The sequence below is a fragment of the Sparus aurata genome, chromosome 21, assembly GCF_900880675.1.
Source record: "Sparus aurata chromosome 21, fSpaAur1.1, whole genome shotgun sequence".
NCBI lineage: Eukaryota > Metazoa > Chordata > Actinopteri > Spariformes > Sparidae > Sparus > Sparus aurata.
In genome coordinates this window covers 16,829,469-16,846,779 of record NC_044207.1, presented here as the reverse complement: position 1 = coordinate 16,846,779, position 17,311 = coordinate 16,829,469, and positions in this window count along the sequence as shown.

The window sequence follows — 17,311 nt, the reverse complement described above, 5'->3', positions numbered from 1 at the left end:
CATACCCGGCAGGTCTGGAGCAATGTTACATGTATCAATTCAGGTGATTTTGCCGTTTTCATATATCGTGATTATATCCTTCCTTGCTGTCGGTTTCTTGTAGCTATATTGCCTTATGCCCAGAAGCTATTTAATGAACACTGCAGCACCCAGCTAAACGGGACCGGTGTCGCCTTGTTTCTTATCGTCAAGCTTGTACAACCTAGCAACGCTAACTAAGGGGGCGGGACTTGGATGGGTGAATTGCACCGACAAAAATCTGTCCACAAACGCCTGCCGAAATACTCAAAAAACCTGCTTCTGTCTCAGTAGCAGCTACAATAGGCGTCTCCTGGACCACATTTTTGCCATGATGACTCACACACACAGACCCACGAGGTGAAAATCTTGCCAGCCGAGACTGTCGCAGCTGGTATCAAGCGTTAACTGATGAGCCATTCCTCTCAATATGAGTGAAAATTGGATCACCTGCACCTTTGCTGTTGGGTTCACCGCGGTGGGCAGATGGACAAAAGAACAAGACGAGGATAAAATATGGAAGGAGCGAAATTAAAAGTCTCCCCTCGCCCACTCTTCAGGGGGTTTGACACTTGTTGAGCAGTGATTTTAAGGCTGGATGCAACAAATAAATCACTTATTGAGAAGGAAGTTGGTTTTTTTTGTTTGTTTTTTTTGTTTTGTTTTTTTGCAGTGTATGGACAGGAGCAATTTCCCCAGTGACAGACAGCTCAATAGTGATCCCTGTCTCTGTGTCTCAGTGTGTGTTCTGACTCCCTGCCTGTTAATAAGCAAACCTCCCTAAAGGCACAGCTGGCTTCTCTGTTTGCCTTGTTACCAAGGTCTGTCCTATCAATACTAAATTTAATGGAGCAGCAAAATGTAAAATGCACAGCGCAGGGCTTTTGAATTTATACACTGTCTATTGCAAATATACCATACAATAGGTACCTGGAAACTATAAATAAACATGCAATTTAATGCACTGTGCACAATGGCCCTGCAATGGAAACATACTGGCTATGAATATATTTAACCCTTTGTTCCAGAGGGACAGCAGCTCGGAGAGGCTGGACCTAAACACAGCTGTACTTTGAGCTAAACGCTAGTGTCAGCACTCCATTATGCTCATAATGACAATGAGAACCAACCAATGTTTTCTGAAGGTAATTTTTACTATGTAAAGTAGTTTAGCATTCTGTCATGCTCACATCTGCTAGTTTGAACTTAAAATAGAGCTGAGGCTGATGGGATGTGATTTGTTTTGCAAGTATAAGTATAGCCAAAATGGTAGTTCTGATAGCGATAGACAAAACGCCAGGGGATCAGCTCAGTTAGCAGGATTCCTCCTCTGAGGACAGTTGATGTCTGTGCAAAACTTCAGATCCACCCAGTATCTGTTGTGATACTTCAGCCTGGAATGAGCTGAACAGATCAACTGACCAATGTTGCCATCCCTAGAGGCACGATGCTAACATGGCTGCAAAGAATAAGTTGTCTCACTGTCTCAAAGGTCTTTCTGAAGGTTCTCTTGTACTGAGGGACTGTGTTACTTTGATGTATGATGGCTTTTTTTAATAGCCTTTATGTTGCTAGACCAGTCTGTCACCGTCTTCCAAAAATGGTCTGGTAGTCTGCAAGTTAGCTAACCTAAAAAAAAGTGACAAGTATAGTTGAAGCTTCTACAGACTTCTTTGTTAAATTCCTGACATCTTGACCAAAGAAGTGGACCGGATAGAGATGTCTTTAAAACTGCAAAATGAAACTGGCTAACGGCGTGCCACGTTAGCACACAGAAAACCCGAAAAAAGGAATCAGAGCTCGCTCCCAAAGCAAACCATTTGCAAAAGCAGCCATTCACCAAAAAATCTGTAAATCCGAAACAGGTAATTAAGCAACAGTACAATCTCGTTTGGATGCTAGAAATGGAAAGATCGTCATATTTCTTCTGTATTTTTGTTTCCTGATCTACAGTTATTACTTCATATTTATCTATGAGAATACATTTACAATCTTAAACAGTACATCTAGCTGTATATAAAAGTCTTAAAATCAAGGAAGTCTTAGAATTAGAGTACTGAAAATATTCAGATTTTAAGTAGGCGATTGGTGCATTTTTAACAATGTGGACCGGAGTGATTTATAAGGCAATCGGTCTGTGAGCTTCCTGGGCTGCTGCAAAGTGCTATAAAGGATAGCAAACCTACGCCTTTTAGAATAAGAATGCCCGGTCAAAATGTAACTCTTCTGAAAAATTAATCAGTTAGAGGTCTGAGTGGAATATGATGGCGTCTTGGTCCGTACCTGGACAGCAGTTGGCCTATTATTGGGATGGAGAAGGATGGCAGGTAAACAAGGGGGACGCATTTTGGACCCAGGCTGCGGTGTCGTGTTGGACTGCATTGTAATGAATGAAGTAAAGCGCGACAAACAGTCTCTAAAGTCACCGCCGACTTATGCGCGAACAACTATAAATTGTATGTTTTACAATGGCAGTATTTATGACAAGCGTGTTTGATTGCATTGTAATGTAGAGGGACTGCCTTTATGCATGCCAGCCGCGTGGATTAAATCACAAAATTTAGATCTGTATTAAAAAGAATAAAAGTCTAGTATCATTAAAAGTGATGTTATTCACCAGCAGGCACAATAAAAGTAATTGAATTTGAAGGTTTTAATTCAAATTTCCTTTTTATGTTTTCATTTGGAGGGTTGCCTGAAAGTGATGATGACAAATGACCCCATTCTTACAAATGTTATCTTCCGACCAAAGGTTGCGAGATGGCTAATTACTTTATTATTATACATAGAAAGTTTCCCTTTTATTTCAGTAATCATTTTGTGAAAGTGAGTGTCACTCTTTCCCAATGGTATTTCACCCTGTAATGAAACTTTCCTCGTTTCAATACTAGAGACTTTTTGGTGTGAAGATTTTTCATTATGATGAGTCATGAGGACGGCTGTAAATGGTTGCTTCTGGCAGCCCGAGGTGCTGAGACAATTCAGGAGGATATAGTAGAGCCCTTTTTTTCTGCTAACAGAAACAGCGGGTGAAGCAAAATTTATTTTTCCTTCATTTTTGCCGATTTTCTTTTCTTAAAGAAGCGTCCTCCCACCTCCGCACCTTTTGTCATTCTTGCACAAACACACAACAGACGGAGGATGGAGTGAATGTGTTTCTGCATCTGTACTTTCAAACGCACATACACAAGCGGTTGCTTTGCATTTATATGTAGCAATACTGCAGTTACACAGCTTAATTGGTTAGAATCACTCCTTGACCTTAACCACCGCTTAAACTCAACTTAATCCTTCTTCAAAAGTTAACCTCAAACCTAAATCCCAAGAGTAAATTAATCCCTCAAAGAATCCCTGAGAGGACACTTCAAGCTCACAAGAAGAAAAATAAAAGAACACACATACACACACACACCCAAACACACACACTGTGGTGTTAATGTTTACAATGCGGCGTGGAGGTGAGGATGATCTTTGTTGAGTGTCCCTGCCACTGCTGTGATCTAGTGTCCTCAGCTGACAGGGGTGTGAAGCTGCCAGGCTGCCCAGCTATCCTTGAGACGCTGCCCATCTCTACGGAACTCATGCCAGTGGACATTAGTCTCGGCCCCATCCCTCTGTTTGGGATTTATACCCATTAATAATTCATTCACTGTGGCGGACTTATGAGGCCCCCCTCTTCCTTACTGCACTGCACCGGCCCATTTACACGCTCCAAAATGACGCACAGTGGAGTGATGTGCAGAGCCGCTTCAGTGGCCATAGCATTTAAGCTGGAAGAAAGAAAAGGAAAAGGAGAAAGAGATGGAAAGCTCCCTCGTGCTGCTTTCTGTCTGTCTCTCTCTTTCTCTCTCTCCCTCACACACACACACACACACACACACACACACACACACACACACACACACTACCCCCTACGGTTTCTAGGCTACACCACAACTAATCGCTGGGAAAATTATCTTCGTTCAAAACCGTATCTATAACTTGTTTGAGGACGTACAGTATTTACCCCGCAGTTTAGATTGAAGATAGGACAAAAAAAAAAAAAAAAAAAAAATGGAATTGTAAAGCAAGCAGGAGGGCTGTGTTTATGAATATACTTGTGTCCAGTGGTTAAGGATGATTTAGTTGACAATACGCCTAAATAAATCACCAATTCGGTGCTTATCAGTGTTCTCAAATTGAAGTTTAATATCCTCTGCTCCCAGCAATTTCCTACATCCTCGAGCCCTGCGCACTGCCAAGCAGACGCCCAGGACTTGCATGGAAATCTTCCCCATCACCGTTCACCACCTCTGAGGGAGAAGATTATGAAGATTAGATTTGCCTTAAATAGATTTTTTATGGCAGCCAGAAACAATGCTATCTCGGAGTCACTCTATATGCAATTCACTCTGCCGAATGCCTGACAAAAGCCACTCGCCTTTCATTGTGCGTGAAGCATGGCTTTGTGTGCTGGTGATTGAATCTTGCAGGGGAAGTAATGGCAAATGTTATGACCACTGACGTAAGGGGATGGAGACTAATATGGTTCCCTGCCTTCCTCAGCAAACCACAAGTCCACGCAATCTGTCTGCGGGCCATAAAAACGTTACACCTGCGTTGAACTACAGCCGGGGCAGCACCGCGCGGCTGCGTGTGTGGGTACGTGCGCGTCGGCGTGCGTGAGGGTGTAAACACGATCATGACATGCACATCAACAAGAAAGCGGGGTGTACTGTATGTTTGTGTAAATGCGTTCGAGACGTCAGCGCTTCATTTCAGTGCGCCAACCTCCATCAGCGCTTCTGACGGGAGAGGGAACATGTGAATATAAATTAGCTTTAAACTCACGGCGCTTCCTACTTCCTGTTCACAGCAGCTACGATTACAATGAGACTGACAGTGATTTAATGTTTTGCTGTATGTTGTACTTAGTATAACATGGTTGTAGCAGACGCGTTCACTTATCCTCAGTTTATTTGTTGCCAAGGTTTGGTTACTGTTGATCGTTATCGGCTAAGATTTCGGTGAATCTGCTGATCTAAATTGCTGATTTGTTCAAAAGTTATTCCAATATCCTCAATACCAAAGTGACTCAACTACATATCGTGAATACAAGTGAAAACTAGTGAATAAGTTGGTATGCATAACATTTTAGTTCTTTGCCCACCATTCCAAAATAAACAATATTCCTACTACGCTCTTTACTTGACTATGAAAATTGAATATGATATTGAAAATGAATAACACGCTACTATTAACGTTCACAGGATATGCCCATTACCCAGACAGCCTCCTTCTCTAATTCCTTCATCCACCATCTTGAAAATGTATGCATTGTGATATTTGTGTTTTCCTTCCGACCAAAAATGTGGCCAGTTCTTTTGTCCACCCGTCTCTACCCCTCGCCTTGAAGACTGCTGGCAGGGCAACGTGAATAGCTAACTTTTAAACTTGAGTCAATGCCCCAATTGAGACTCATATTCTGAATGTTCTGGGAGTCGGTCGTTAGTTTATGTCGGCTGATTTTATTTCTCAACTAACGATAGCCAGCGTTGCTCTCTGTTGGCGGAGCGGAGAAAGGCACTGAGACGAAGCACTCGAGAACATGCATAACGTCACACCCTTTGGTCTCCTCCACAAAGAAATCTACAGTCCTAGCAGCATTAAACGACCTAATGATTTCATCCGCAGACTTGCATATGTAACTGAGAGAGTCGGGGAAGGTCTCCGGTTGCAATCCGCTTACATATGACCAGTGAAAAAGTGATTAACGCGATAAACTGCCACAAATTGTCACACAGAACCCCCGTAATAGGCCCAGGCCCAGATTATGCAAAACAATGCAAACAATCCAAACTGCTCATATTGTCGCAGGGATTACATTTGTTATCAGTGTATTAAGGAAACATTTCTTATCAGCATATCTGCAAAGTAAGAATGTACCTACAAAAATGCTCCGGCATGTATACTGTTTGCCTTCCTACAGTATCAGATCTTGCTTTAGAATATTGGCTCTGAACAATTAAAGCGTGGTGAACGTTTTGAATGGTTACAATGGGGCAATTGGTTAGTTTAAGAAAAGAATATGTTTTTGTTTTTTGCTTTTTCACACTATGCAGCAAATCTCAAATCTATTTTTCAGACTCCCTACAAATCTTAGTCACAACCAGAAGCAGTAGTCATAATTTATGTGATATGGTCATGATAAAAGAGGTTATATTGATCAATATCTCATTATTGATTGTCTGCATTGGCTTTAAAAAATGTATGGTCGCCAGGACTTGTATCCTTTTATTGGGAGTTTCTGTTTGAACCACCTGATATTATGCTTAACAGCTTGATCAGCCTTATAATGATAACGCATATAATGATATCAGAAAAATATATAAATCAATACCATGATATTGATTTCCACCATATCCTTCAGCCACAATGGGATGTGTGCTTACAGTATTTTAGGCATGTGGGGACATTAAACCCATAAAACTGGGAGTTAGTGCAAACGTTGATTGATCTAAAAACCATTACATTAAACTCATTCACGGCCACGTGTGTAAACACCCCGCTGGCTGCTGCATTAATCTTCGTTTATATGTGATTGGTTGGCTTTATGTTTTTCTTTCATGCATATCATCTGTGAATGGTCTTTGTTTAAGTGTTGCCTGATGAACCCGATGAAGACAACAGGCTCACTTTTATTTTACTGGACTAAAGTGAGCTTTGATACTTCGGTGCATGACTCAGCCCACTGAGCTACAACAGACCACTACAAATGCCATTGTACATTAAAATTTATTGACCGTAGTTAGCACAGTGACATGTTGGCGTTGTTTATGGTCACATCATTAGAAGTAACGGCGCAAAAGTTTAATTCCCATAGTGGTAGCAGGTCTGAGAGCCATTATTCATATGTTCCGATGGGGAGGTAGCTGTTTATTCGGTCCCTCTGGAACCCGACTGTGTCAGTAACAGGGGTGACTGGCGCAACACCTATTTTCTATCCGGGTGCTCCTGTGCTGGATGGTTCACTGCAGTCAGCAGGGTTTGTTAGTGTCCTGTGGAGGCAGAGACAGGTAGACAAGAGCCAGCGAGATGTAATGACCCCCGCCATCAATGACTAAGCCCCACCAGCAGCTCTGCATGGCTGAGAAAGTACACCTGATATTAATGACAGCAGAGCTATAATAACCGCCGCCGCCTCGCTCCCTCTTCTCAGTCACCGAGAAGTCAGGTGGACAGGCTGCTGGTGTGCGCGCCAAGTGTGTGTGTGTGTGTGTGTGTGTGTGTGTGTGTATTTGGACATGTGTGTCTCCACCTGCGCCTCCCACACACACATGTCAACCATGTTTGCTGTGTATGCGGAGTGGGAGTGCTCGCTTTTTTTTGTGTATTTATATCTATATTTATTGTGTCGTGGCAGAAGAGGTATTTTTCACTTGTATTCATGTAAAATCTGAGAGTTTTAATTTGAATAACAAAACATTCAGATTTAAATCACAGAAACTTGATGCATCTTCAGTCACCTGATATGTTTATTCAAAAACACGTCAACAGCTGTTGAGATGCTGGGTTGTCACATTCACACTATGCTTTTTCACTATATCCATGTTTACTTGTTGTTTGTCTTGTGGTGTGTCCAACTGCAGTACAGATAAATTTAGTATCTCTGACTTCAGGACAGTATGCCGTCAAATTATAGCAAAACTAAGGGATGGGATAATGAAACGAAAACACATCAGTTTGAATGCGTGATAGGTCTCTGAGTGCGATTACAGTTTTCTCTTGAAACCTGATCCATTACGAGTCCCCTACTCATGATGCTTTCGGATTAAGTCATGCACTCATCTCTGTCGCACTGCTCAGGTGTGTCTCCATGGCCTCAGGGGCCAGCAGCCACTGTTGGCAACAGTCCCGCTGCATCACCGATAGACTCTCCGAAACGCATTCATGAAAAAAAAAGAGGCAATTTAATGTAAAATTGGCGAGAAGTCAAAAAAACAGTTATTGCAGGTTTAAACAAAGTTGCAAACCTTTGCAAGTTTATGGATCAAAGGAAAGTTTGACATTTTTGGGAATACGCTTATTCACTCTCTTGTTTAAATTTACATGAGAAGATCAATGGCACTCTCATCTCGAGTATGGAGCCGGAGCCAGGAGGCGATTAGCTTAGCTTAGGATAAAGACTGGAGGTGGGGGAAAGAAACCTGGCCATAGTTAAGAATTTTAAAATACACCTACCAACACCTCTAAAGCAGAGGCGTTACAAAACCAAACAAAAAAATCTGGTTTCAGTGAACAGAAATAACATTACATTACTGTATATGTAGTTTATCAGTCGTCACAGTAATTCCTTGTCTGGCATACTCACAGTGATGCAACGCTGTGGGAGTCACTGCAGCTGCTTGTTGTTTGCTGGAAAAAAATGTTTCCCACAATGTCAAACTATTCCTTTGAGCTTCCAGTTTAATGACTGGAAACTCAAAGACATTCGGGACATATTTGCTCTTGTTTCCTCTATTTGTAGAGCAAAAAAAAAAAAAAAGGCAGTAAAAAATGTTTTGGTTGAAAAGACTTTTCAGTTGACTGTCATGTTTTCCTCAAAGGTTTCCAGATAAAAAAAATAATACTAAACATAGTCTGATATTTCTGAAAAAAAATTGTAATATATGTGTGCTTAACAAACATAGATAAGATCAGTGCAAAACATCACAGTTTTACTGATAAGGTGCCATATCTATGTCATGTCCTATGTCCTCCATACCATGGACACAGTGGTAACCAGAGATGGAATGAATGATTTCTCCTTCAAACAGCCAACGTCTCCATTAAGAAGGAGAAATCTCAATGTTGTATGCAGCCTACGTGAATGTACCAGTGATTTGCATTAACATTAAGTGCCAACATTTTATCCTGGCTTCTGGGTTGTGTTGTTAACGCCTCAGTGAGTAAAAGACTCAACTCGCAGCTTAAAGTTGCCAAAAAGAAGTTCGAGGAGGAGAACAATACTGTACATCCTCATATAGCTCACTGTCTTCTAGATAAACTGAGTAAAGCCCAGAAGCCTATGATTACCCTAAACCCGGAGAGTTCATTACTTCAAAGTAGAAACTCATTAGTTTAGATTTGCCTTTCAAGTTCACTTTCTCTCAGGATCCTGACTTTAACTGTTAATTACTGTTCAATTAATTTAAGAACCGGTACCTCTGAGGCAGGTGCTGATACCGCATAAAACTGATCAAGTTCAGCTTATTTCCATAATTTTGAGTAATATCACTACTGGGAATACAAAAGAAAAATAATAGAAGAGTATAGCCTATCGTCACACTGATAGGGCACAGTGTGTGCAAATATTCATACGGCATTCCCGCTGTTTGATGTTAATCTTGATTAAACATCACAGTTATTAATTTCAAGGCAGACCCTGAGTGGATAGTTAATTACGCGAGCTCTGTTTCAACAAGACTTATGTTCTCCCGCGATTAATCAAGGCAGTCATAAACGAGGACATATACAAGAATGCCAGCCCGCCTCCTTCTCACACACCCCAAGAGCTGACCCGCTTCAAGAATTGGATTTAATTCTGGAGGGATTAAGCATTGTGTGGGTCAAACTGCAGCTACGTGAGAGTGGAACAGCGGCTTTTAGCTAAAACCCACTGAGTTATGATATTACGTGTGTGTCTGCATTCAGGTGAGCTTCAGCTGCTTGTTGAAAAAGGCAATTTTGATCTCATTTCAGCCACTTTTATTCCCCCTGTCACCTCGGTTTGCAGAGAGACACGGTTGGAGCGATGCGCATGCAGGTCTGAAAGAAAAGGTGCGAGCACTACGGGGAAAACAAAGTGAATATACAAGCGCGCTTGTTCGCCTGGGTGTACAGTGCCCGCATGCACACAAGTGAGCTGCAAGCTGTCATGACAATTTTACCTCCTTGTTTTTCATGTACAGTACTGTTGAATGTGCTGCGGCTCAGCAGGGGAGAGTGATTACGTGCAAAGATTAGATAGAGGGGGGAGGGAGCTATAAACCTCAAGGAAGACCTATCATTTCCCAAAATCTCTGCATCGTCAGGTGCATCACAAGCAGGACAGTGGATCAAAACCTCCCAGCTATGGGATTTCTCACTAAATCAGACTTGCTCTTCATCATGCAACTGTTTGCCCTTGTATTGTGACTTCAAGTCAAACCCACTGAGTGGAGCTTGCAGGGCACACAGTGTCTCTGTTGGGATGCCAAACCACATCCCCTTCTGTTTGTAATCCACGAGGTCTGAAGATTTTTTCCAATGATGGCTTCAGTTCATTTGATGGAAAAAGGTGCACGGACATTTTGAGTTGCGCGACAATCATTTCACTCCACTGATAATCTCAGTGACAAGTCGCAGATTCGTGGCTCCAGAGGTGAACATGAGGCCGACCTGCACAGGTGCTTTTCTGACTTTTAATGGTGTGTCGATAGTTTCACTCTCGCACACACACACACACACACACACACACCCCCACCCACACACACCCACACACACACACACAAACACACACACTCACTCGGGGTGCTAGACAAGACAACGATTAAGTGGCGTAACACCTGATGCCAAAGCTCTACATTCACTCAGGTGGACAGAATCTCTGCATGCTGCCACTGTGCTGGGGCTGGAAATGCTCATGCAGGTGTTTGTGAATCTTCTATTGAGGGTTTTTCAGATCTGACTGTTGAATTTTCTCCTGATTATCAAGAAAACAGATGACAAAATAATTAGTAATAGACAGATCAGGAAGAGGCTTTATTAGAAAGGAGATGATATATTATACTGACAACATAGGAACATTCTCAAGTGCTCATACCCATAATTAAGCTGTTGTAAGTGAAATTTTTGGTTAACATAATTATTAAGCCTCTGAGGTCGATTGACACGCCGGCGCGTCAAAATCATGTGACCAATTTAAGATGACGTAGCAGCGAGACTGAGCCTCAGTGAGTCTCGGTTCCGACTTACGTGTTAGAGCAGCCTTCGAACTGTATACCAGTTGTTAAATCATGTTGATAGGCCAAGTAAAACCGGATGTACGATAAATAATGTCCGCCACACTTTTTTGCTAACATTGCCGTTATGTTTGCTGTGCATTCGATGCAGGAAGAAACGCTAAAAATTGACTTTTCTCACAAAAGTGTCCGCAAGCAGGAAGTGTTTGCAAGCAAAAAAAACCTGTGACACCCCCTTTCCTATAGGCGGAAAAAGGCACCACACCAACCAATCACAAAATGATATGGCAAACCACCTGATTTGGTTTCTGAGGAACAGGGGGAAGTTGTGGGAGGGACGGCAGCGAAAGATTGACAGCGACAGTAACAGTGATAGAGACAGCAATAGAGATTTTGCGACACATTTAGTGTGTTTGGAGTGTATAATTAGTGTGTTATGTAGTGTTTGGTGTAGTGTGTTTAGTGTGTAGTGGAGTCTTTTTTTTGTTTAATGAGTCAAAACAATGAGAAGACTGCTGAATGTGGAGCAGGCAGTGCAGCTCTTCATTCAGCTGGAAGGAGCCGAGGGAGGCCTGAGCCTGAGGCATTGCCTGCATTTTAATGTAAATAGTTACAAATAACTTTGTACATTTCAAAAACGTATGCACACATTTAAGAAACAACAATTTATATTTGCATTATAAGTAATTAAAATGGTTCGTTAAACATATTTGTGGTTTTCACAGTAAAAAACAAAGAAAACTTTTTTCCTACTCAGATTTGATGTTTTTTGTGATTTTAGGTCCATTGTGTTACAGTATGTCAAAATGAAAAAATAACCGTACAGTCACACGTGAGGTTGTGCTAAAAATAATGACACCAAACAAGGCAAGGTAAATAGTTGAAATATAATGGCAAAATCAAAAATATTAAAAAACGGCCAATTATCCCCCGGACCCCAGAGGGTTAAAAAGCAGCTTTAGACTGAAGTAACAAAGCCACAGTGTAGAAATATATATCATATATCATATAGATATATTTTACTTCAAGTCTCTCTCAAGTTACTTTCCATCACTTTTTGAGTGGCTGAAAGTTTGTTGCTGTAAAATATTAAGTTATAAAGTTGCATAAAGTCCCGAAGTATAATTGCCAGGTGATGCAGAAAAACATCTTGAGTTAATACAGAAACATTCTGAAATATTCTGTTCAGAATAAGAGGAAGTGCGACATCAAGTTAATCATATTTCTCACCAGCATGGAGGTCAGCGTTTCGGGCTACATGTTACTAATTATGATTCAAATGTTTTCATTCAGTCCCGCACCAGATGGTTTGTCACAGAACCATCTGAGGAGTCGTCCTTGGAAATTGTTTGGAAAAAGGGAAGGCGTTTTTAGAAAGTACTGAAGGTCAGACGATTGGATGAATCATATATGTCTGTCACTGTCTATCACAGGCTCAAGTCAACAATCAGATCAACAAAACCATATGACGTAGCAGGGGAGCGTCATCTATTACACATTTTGACAAAAACATGGTCGAAGAAGGCAATTTGGAGGCAAAATAGAACTTCTGTAAATGAGCCAAATTAGAGACATTCTCATTTCTGAGATTAAGTGTTAATATAATCAGATCTAAATCTTCCGATGACGTTGAACAGTTTGTTTAGGCAGAGGCTGACGCATCTAAGTGGTGACCTAAACTCTACCCATCCACAACACTGTTATGTTTCGGGGCAGTGAACATCATCCATCGCTCCGCTGTATTAGTGCGTTACCTCAGGCTTCATTGCTTTGCTTTAATGTGAAGCAATGCAGCTATCAAATTAGGGTGCTCAGTGCCTTGTCTTTGATCTGCACTGACGATGGGTGGTGAAGAAGCTCTGCCATTAATAAGGGCAGTGTTGAAATATACTACAGTAACTTACTGCAGGTCTTGACTGGGAGACTGTTGGAATTGAAAGCAAGAGTTTTTGGATTTTTAAGAATTTAATGAGTGAGGCCTAAACCACCTCAACCATTAAGAAATGATGGCAAAGTATGTTTCTGCAAACCACAGATATGTTGAAACTTTATCTTTCTTTACGTAAAAGTTTTAATTGAATATTATGACAAATGCCCTGCTTGCCCTGCCTGGGCACAGAAGCCACTTCAGGGTGAGGAAAAGATCATGTTTTGGCTTAAAAAATCTGGTGTGGTCTACATCGCTTCATTGCTACAAATTGTCTAGTTAAAATTTCCTGTTGTGTCACACTTAACAAATGTTGGAACATGGTCTCGAAAACTGCATTCACACCACCAACCCCTTCACCTCCTGCTAGGAAAATTGAACATGTGATGTGAACATGTGACATGTATCGTTGAAATGTCAATATGGTACAAATGATGCCTACAAATTTGGACCTATTTAGTTGTTTGCAGAATCGCTAAGTGCCAGTAAGCTATTCTGGTGACCGGGCTGACACCATAATGCCAATTCGTGCTGGGCTCCAGTTGGAGACTTATGTCATCCCTGTCTTTTGATTAAGCAAAATGCTTTAAAAACTTTCCAAAAGTCTTTTGCTGAAGATTAATTGCTTAAATGGCTCTCAGTCTAAAACCTCTTACCTTCAGATTTCTGAATGCTTCCAGTTGCTCCTCTTGTTGGAGAGATTTGGCATGTGACAGGCCCAAGTGTGTTAATTTGATAGATTCTCAGAATGGCTGATAAATCACATTTACTCAAGTTGCCTAGAGGCCATTACGAGAGAAAAAGCACAGCACAAAACCTTTTACGGCGAGTTGTAGATGAATCACTATTTAGTAATTGCCATCCATACAGCTTCTGGTTTAACGATCATATTCTGATCAGATGCATTAGCCTGTCGGATAGGCGGAGTTTACAATGCATTACTTTTGAGATAAAGTGAGCCACAATTAACAATTAAATCTCTAATGAGCAATTGCTACTTCAATCAAGCTACCTCTTATCATTGTTTCCGCAAATGCAGGTATTAGTGAGTGTTACTATCCATTCCAGTGACACTTACTCCACATTTCACTTACAACCATAAAAAAAAAAAAAACACGCTCTAAAAATATTCCAGTGTCCATGAAATGGTCATTCCATAATAAATCGCTTGTTTTGAATCCACCACATTTCTACCTTTTGCACGATTTATGAATATAGATTGCCTATATGTCCTCAACCCCTTGACCACTTTCTGTGAGGACCATGAAGTCCATAGCTCTGGCCACCTTGAGCCAGTGACCTCATCAACGTACAACACAAAGGAACAGGAATGACAGGCTTTTCATTATTGCCCAGCCATTGTGCCTGAGGGGGAAATCAATTATAAAAACACGACTAACAGCAAAGATAACAGCAGTGTCCTCTATTGTGTTGGAACGAGCTAACTTTTTTTTTTCCTCAAGGGTCTCTTGACCAGTCCAGCATCACCTTGGTGCAATTTGCTCCCCATCTCAAATCCCATTGCCTTTTGGAATTGGATTTACCTGACTCATTCACACAGTGAATGGACTCTCCTTCCAGTGAAAAAAAAAGAGAGATTCTGTGTGAAATTGCCTGAGGAGTCGGGAGGTTTTGGATTCGTCAGGTACCTCGCTCTGTCTGCCATTAACCTTCCAACAGGAAGAATGTCCTCATTACAGGGAAGGACTGGGGGCTTCTGGGGGAGAGGATATAGAAGGAAGTGAGAGCACGAGCTGGACACCGAAACAAGGAAGCGACATGAGAACAAGGATGGGAATTCTAGTGAAGAGAATTAACGCATACCGTGAGCAGAGGGAAGGATGCTCATGATTCATGTAGTTTCATATCTCAGGGTAATTGCACAGCCAGTGCACTTCATAGTCCGTAGTACAAAGCCATCGATGAATTATCCTAGGTTTAAAAATGAAACATAAAACTAATATTGGGTCAGAACAATAGATATGTAGACTAGATGCACTTGCCATTCCAGGAGGAAACTGGCAGCCATCTTACAGTACACAGGTCCAGTTTTAAACATGCTCTCATTATAACCTACTGCGAATGAGGTTAATGTTTTTATTATATTATATAATATAAGCAGAAAAATACAAGGATTATGTATTTTGTGTCTGGTTTTAAAACAAGTCCCAAACTACTTCAGTTGTTTAGGAGAATGCTGTTACACTGTTTTGAATCGAGGCTCTGGAATTGTTTTTGCGGACTACAGTATGTCATCCGAATTTACATTGCCATGGAGATGAGGAGATTACAACTAAATCTTTCATTTTTGGGTGAACTTTTCCTTTAAGAACCTTTTTTATGTAAGACACATTACACTTTATCGACAAAAATCAGTATATAGTACAGAATATATATATATATATATATATATATATATATATATATATATATATATATATATCACCTGGTAAGATGGCAGACACATACCATGAATAATACCATCATGTCACATCTATAGGTTCACAAATGGGTCCATGAGGAGATAAAGAGCACACTATATAGCTAGAATATGTATACTGTATATGTACTGTAGAAAGTAGGGCGCAGACACAATCCACAGTACTTTTATCACTGGTGTAAAGTTTTGTTTCAAGATAAAAAGTTGCCAACTGTCATCTGCTTTTTAAATGAGGGACATGAATGAAATTAAAAATAAGACGACTTTAGGCAAGCTCTGGGACCATCACTCCCAGATGAATAGCTTCTAAATAAGAAAATAGCATCTGTTCACAGCTGGAAATTAGGCTCAATCAGCATGAAACCAGATCAACACAGATGTACCCTTCTTTAACAGAAAACTGGTTTCCTGTCACTGTAAATCTAAAAGTGAGGATGCAACAACAAAGAAGAACAACAACAGCAAAAACTCGGAATAAACTTCTGCTTGACATAACACTCACCAGTTTGTGTAAAAGAAAGTACCCCCCCCTCCCTTCCCTATAGAGCAGTCACACCAGGGCATAACAGTAACAGAGAAATGACTACAGTGTGAAGTACGGCGTGTTCGGGCTTGTATTACACATTTCAGTTCAACTCAATTCTCTCTAACCACTGTTGAAAACATTCTACAGCAATACAACTATATTATATTGGACACTGTAAACAGTAATATTACAGCACCGGCACCAGGCTCCCAGCCAATCGTGTTGCAATAAGCGGCACAAGACATTAACATGAAGCTCTGCCAATATCTACAAAGCCAACTGCCAGTGAGGGATTTACAGTCCCATGTTTCCCATGTTAGCATGGTGTTTACAATAACAATATAACAACAAAATGTTTCTTGATACCTGCATTCAGCATACTAATGTACCTTTCATTTACCTAACGAGTAAAGCCATCAAAAGGAAGCGTACATCAGGAGCAACTCGTAACACATGCATAGAACGGTATGGAACAAAAATGGAACCAGTTTGAGAATTCGAAAGAACAGAATAAATTCAACAATAATTTTGGCCACTTGTGGGTAACAAAACAAACTCAAAAGACAACCTTTTTAATATCATTGTATTTCAGTGGTGATTGTGTTTGCAACCATTTGCCTACAACATTAATATGACTCTTCCTACGTAAGACCAATATTCACTCTTTTTTTTAGCTCTCTTTTGGTCTCCACCGGCTGCTTAGAGAAATATCTGATATCTAGAAGGCTGGCTGTTTTAGTTGGTTCCATTTTCAGTCTGTTGTTTGGTGCTAAGCAGGAAAGCCTACAGTGGGTTTTCCAGAGTTTTTCAGCTGAAAATGAAACTAAGATAATGAACTGGAAGGCTCAACCCCAGTTCCAAATTTTACCCCTACCCTCGTTTTCAAGTGCCACTCTTTGTCCTTTATCCTTACTTCAAAATGTGGGAATGTCATGCATAAATCGACAATAACAATATAACGTTAGCCAGCTAGCTTGTTAGCTACTGAGACATCAGCATAGTAAAAGTGATTTTTTAATGTTTGTTATAAAGAAAAGGACCATATTATATTGAAGCGACAGACCCTCAGTTTGAGGTGTGTCCTAGAAAACCCTCCATTTGGTGGGCCGTGAACACTTTGCTCGACCTCTCTTTACCAACAAGAATCTGGACTGTTAGAGGCAGGGTGTGTATTGGGATTGGGGCAAGAGATAACTTGGTGATTGATGTCAATTCATCATGGGTTAATCACAGTAAGCAACACCGTTCACATTACACACAGTTGCAGTTGAACTTGCTATCAGCTCTGATCACTTGGCGCGACACAATCGTTTCAGGGAGAAACTGTGTTTTTTCCGAGGCAGACGGTGGGTGGGAACTCTGAAGTGCAAGACAAATTGCATGTGCTGCTGCTCATGCATCATGCTGCTGCCAGTGTTAGTGTTGTCTTGATCTTTGAA